Source organism: Thalia democratica, chromosome 1, assembly GCF_965202585.1.
Source record: "Thalia democratica chromosome 1, ktThaDemo2.hap1.1, whole genome shotgun sequence".
Lineage (NCBI taxonomy): Eukaryota > Metazoa > Chordata > Thaliacea > Salpida > Salpidae > Thalia > Thalia democratica.
In genome coordinates, this window is record NC_139165.1 from 81,922,388 (window position 1) to 81,928,452 (window position 6,065).

The following is a 6,065-nucleotide window of genomic DNA, read 5'->3' on the forward strand; positions in this document are numbered from 1 at the left end:
TAAAAACTTATTTCGAAATATAAAGACAATCTAAAAAAAATCTAAAATTGTAAACTTTTATTTCATTTAAAATATGACTCACTACTGTTAATGTCTTGTCCAGGAAAAAACGTTAAAAGGTATCCGTATTCCGTGTTGTGCGACTCGATAATCGAAATGTTATTCGTGCACCTGACTCACGACCAAATATTTTGAGTTTTCTTTTTTATTCGATAAACTAAAAACTTTCGAACTATTTGCACTTAAATTTAAATCATTTCAATTTTCCATACAGAATAAGAGTAAAAACAATAAATATACTGTTAATTTTACCCATAAATAATATAATACTTTACATCTAAGTGGTAAGTATATTTACTAAACAATTTCAATTGTTTTTTATTACTTCCAAGTCAACAATACTACCACATTGCTTTTCTCATTACTAGTCTATTACAACACGTTGCCTTACAAGCTATCAGTGCCAATTCTCATGTTTCCATTTTGGTAGTTTGACGTGTTATTAAAATGCTTTCAAAATATCATGCATTGATAATAATAAACTAAAAATACTATAAGACTGAAAATTAAATAATATTATACAAAATTTAAGTTTCTAAATGTTATTTAATATATATTAATTGGTAATTACCTAGGATGATGTCACACCAATATCGAGCTGAAATTTTATTATGTTTGATGTTTATTTAACAATAATTTTAGGCTAAAGACCAATGTTTTAAGTCTAATATGTTTAGTTTAAAAACATGCTTTGTTATAAACAAGCTGTATAAATAAAATTGAATTTATTTATCTTAAATAGTAAAACTTAAGTATTTAATTGATTTTATTCTGCTATATCATAATTGATATTAAGTATAATACTGATATAAGTGCTTTATTTGTAAAATATTTAAGTTTTATTATTTTATGATAAATAAATTTAAATCTGTTAATATATTTAAAATTATTGATTTCTAGCTTAAAATTATGGTTGTAACAAATATAAAATATAATATATTTTCAGCTCAATATTGGAGTGACATCATGCTTGGTAAACCTAATAACTATTTATTTCCTAATTTTATGATTTTTAAGAATTTAAAATATTGAAATTAATGTAGTTTTCTTGACATAAAAGTTCTAATTTATATATTAAATCATATTTAATTTTGGTTTCCATTACAAATTTAATTGTTGTGTTTATATATATTTAATGAACTAATTTAAATGTTTCAGTATCTTTATATTAAATTTACAAAAAAAAAAGTCTTAATTGGTAATAGTATTTAATAATATCAACTATCTATAGATTATATGTTAAGTTAAGGCCATAGGGGGGGTAGGCCATGTTTTTTACAAGTTGATCTTATTTTATAGAGTTTTTACTAAGCTTCAAGTTGCTTTTTACCGTTTTTAAAAATTCGAATTAGTTTTTGAGATATGACCGGCCAAAGTCGGGCCGCATAACAGGTTCCTTATGGGGAAGGAAAAACTAAAACGGCAAAAAAAGACTAATGCATTCAAAATCTATTTCCTCCTTCATTTTTTAAGCAATCTTCTTCAAACTTTCACAGTCTATTCTTTATACTATAACAAAAAAACGTTATTTGTGACTTAAAAAAATTACAAGTAAAAACACCTTTTTTTTGAAAAAAAAAATTTTTTTTGATAAAAAATCACTTTTTTATTTTTATTTTTGTCATAAAATTTTTATTTTTTAAAATTATTAAAATTCACAAATAACGTTTTTTTCTCATAATGTAAGGAACATTTTCTGAAAATTTGAAGAAGATTGCTTGAAAAATGAAGGAAAAGATAGATTTTAAAGCCCGTTTTTAAAAACTCGAGAAAAACGGCTTTAAAGTTACCCTTTATATACCCTTTAAAAAGACAACCCTTTATATAACCGGTCATAAAAAAAAAAGTTACTGAATATTTTTAAAATCTAAAAAAAGCATCTGAAAGATTATGAAATTTGCTATAATATAAGTCTATATGTTATTTTTGGTCAAAAAATGGCTTCTACCCCCCCTATGGCCTTAATGTTATTGCTTTGTTTATATAAAACTTATTGTATACTAATAATAAAATTGCTGACTAATAGTAATTTTTATTGTATATGTTGTTGATTGTTAGATGTCTTTGATTATAAATTTCATTCATACATAGATAAATTTTAAAGGCTACATCAGAAAATTTTCACCATTAAGTCATAGTGTATTGTAAAGTGTTACATTTAACAAAATTTCTGCAAAGTTTTAGTTGTTTATAATTTTTTTTGTTCCATAGTTTTTTATTTTAAAAATTGTATATAGTACTGAATACCTTAGAAACAATGTAAAGCAAATTATACGTTTGTAAAGTAGTGATTGTTTTACCTCACACAAAAAAAAGTATAAGTAAGTAGTCATAATATTGACTTATATTTTTAAAAGATAACATATTAAATATTTTATGATAAATTTTAAAAGGTTGTAAACTTAAATATACCAGAAGAAAATTAAAATAGTTTTATTAAACTATAAAATTTAGCAACATGTCTGAAAAGTTTTATTTGCATATACAAATAGTTTTTTGTATTACAAATCATATTAAATAATTTACAAAAGGGGTCGGAAAACTGGCCCACAGGCCAAATACAGTCTTCAAAGCCAAAATATACAGCTCGCGAGGTACTTTTTAGCTCTAATAAAAGTTTTTTTAAACAAAAAAATAAAAAGTTTTGTAATAAAAACTTAAGAGTTAGAATCTTATTGTATTAATTACTTTTAATACTGCTTTTTTTTTATTGCTTTTTTTATCATGTCTTTGCTTAAAAACAGTATTTTAATTTTGATTACTACAATTATTTCAAAATAAATAATATTCAAAATAACCTCAAAGAGTTTTTCTAGCCCACAAGTACAAAAGGCTGCCAACCCCTGGTCTACAAAATTGTAGCTTAGGATATTGAAGTCTAAATAGACACCAATAACACTACAAGAGTATTAGCATATTTTGATTTCATTTTAACTTCTATTAATTTTATTTGATTTCTTGTAGATTCTTATTGCTTTTGCTTTTATTAGTTTTTTAGTTATGTTAACATTTAAACCTAATTAAATTCTATTGATGAAAGTTATTGGCATAACAAAATTCACAATTTAATTTCAATAAATAACAATGAATAAATAATAAGTTAAGTGAACTCTGTTTCAGTATTATCAAATATAAAGATTTTAATTACTCATAGAAAATCAGGTAATTACCTAGGATAATATTGCACCAAAATCAATCTAAAATTATATCTGATGTCTTTTTTAACAATAATTTAAGCCAAAAATCGGTATTTTAAGCCTAATTTGTTTAATCTAAAAAGGTACTTTGTTTTAAACAAGCTATATAAATACATAGTAAGAATTCAATTTATTTATTATAAACTAAAATATTTAATTGATTAAGTTTTACAATATCTTAATCAATATAAATATTGTACTGATACAATTGATTTATGTTGTATAATAAAAGAGATTATTAATTTATGATAAATAAGTTTAGTTTTATTCATGTATTTATAGAATATAAAATTTTAGCTTGAAATTATGGTTATAAAACACGTCAAATTTTATATAATTTCAGCTTGAAATTGGTGCGACATCGTCCTAGGTAACTACCAAAAATTATTATTGTCAACACTTTTCAATACAAACTGGTGCACCACATTTTTTATTTTTTAGTTCTCAGAAATTTAAAACTTATTTACAAATAGGTTTTATTTATTTCTGAGCCAGAGTAATGACCTTATTTTTTTCCTAGCAATATTAAAGAAATTTATTTAAACATTAAAAAAAATATCAAACAATAGGTACCAAAAATGAAGAACATCTAATTTTATTTCATTAAACTAAAAAAAAAAACAGTTTGAAATTTAATAATTCCTTTAGAAATATTTTACTAAATTTTAATTTAATTTAATTTAGAACTATATTACTTTTAGTATTGTAAAATTTTGCATTTTAAAAGTTATAGCTCAAAAATTGTATAATGAGGTTTATTTATAGTGAAATATATTTTTTTTCAGACTATTAGCATGTGCCTTCTAAAAAAAGCTACATAACTCTTAAACTTTGACTATCAAATGTTCAAAAGCTATTTAAAATTTTCAAAAACTGGTAATAGTAATGATTGCATCTTTGCGTAAAAAAAAACAATAATAAGTGATTTTTTTAGATATTATATAATAGTAATATTTTTTATTATTTGCTTAAATTGCTTTATTAACTTTTGTTTTCAACTGAGTTTAGTATGATGTAACTTGGGCTTGTTTTTATGATTCATTGAATAACAACCCTAAATCATTGAGTTTTTTAAATGTTTCTTAAAAATACTCTCCATGACAATTATACAGAGGCTGAGATTCCACAAACTAAATTAAATTGAAAATTTTAAAATCCTATGCCATTTCAGGCTAGTTTAAGTTATTTGATGTATTAGGACTTCTTTGATTTTATTCTTAAAATACCCAGACTAGTTAAGACTCTTTTATTAAGTTTTTGTCTGTTTTTTTTATTTTGCTACTTCTTCCAGGTATTTATTTATTTTTTTTGTTGTTTTTATATATGCTTTAACAACATAGTTTTTTTGACTTGTAAAATAATTTTTTTTCTCTATTTGATATGCCAATATTTTTTTTGAAAATCAAACATTTTTTATTACTATTTTGAGTACATGCCATTTCTCTAAAAAATCTTACTATAATTCACTTAATAATTAATATTAAATCAGTGGTTTTTTGATGTGTTTTTTTAATTTTTAATGTTTAGTGATACTTGTATAAATTATTTACAACCACATAACTTTATGTAGTAATGATTCTTATTTTCATTTACATATATTATTTTATATGAAGAAATTTAAAAAACTACATATAAATTAAAAGTAAATTTTGTACATTTTGTATGTTATATGTTTTAAATGGTGTTTTAAAATTATTTTTAAGATTTTTTTGCACTGTTATCTCTAACTCACAATCTAATTTTTTTAATTCCTTGATAGAGATAAGGTAATGTATTTTAAACTTTAAAGGGTAGGTATTTTGAAATGAGACTTTTTTATGTACACCTTTTATGCAAATTTGTTATATTGGTTTGGTATAGGTATAGTTTAAAATATTTACCATATTTACATTGAAGTTATACTATTTATTTTTGTGATGCAGGTAAAGTTTTGCCCTTATAGTATGGCAAACTGTTACCTATGGGCCAAATGTAGACAACAAAGCAAAAAATCTGCAGCCTTTAATTTACCTTTTAACTTTTAACAAGCTTTTTCAATTTTTTTAAGTAAAAAGTCGGCTCTTTTAATAATGCTATATTATTGCAGACTTGGTTTTAAAAGTATTTTTTTATACTTCATTTTCAGCATTTGTGGCCAGCAAGAAGTTTTTTTTAATGAATATTGACCCATAACAACCCCTTTAATAGTATAAATTAAGATTTATTTTCATTTAAACCTAAATTAAGTATTAGTTGTTTTAAAATGAGAAGATTTTAAGTTATAAGTTTAGTTTAAAAACTGGTTTTAAGTTAAAGGAAAGTAATTTTGATATTTAGCACAACAAAATATGTAAACCTTGAGTTAAGGGTTTTATTTTACTCATTCTTATAAATATTGGATCTATTTAAAACAAATACTTTTTTTTGACTTGGTGTTTGTTACTAATTTCAAAGTTTTTATTTTTTAGCCCTGCACAAAAATCAATGCTGCTTCTTTAAATCTCCCATACTTAAGAAATGGAATAAATAAGTTTTAAATTAGACATAAGTTCATAACAAATACCATAAAAGTTTTAGCTTTATTAAACTTCATTAGATTAGACCCATATTTGTAACTTTAAATGGAAAATATAATTAAATTTTATAGAGTGTTAATGTTGATAATAATTTTATAAGATAGTAATTTTTGTAGAAGTTTTATGATTTAAACATTGATCTTAAAAGTATTTTTCATTGCAAGTTTTCTAAGAAACAATTAATGACGACTTAAAATTTATCTTATACATTTTTAAGCTGTAAAGACTTCAATATCAAAAGAAAAAATAAGTA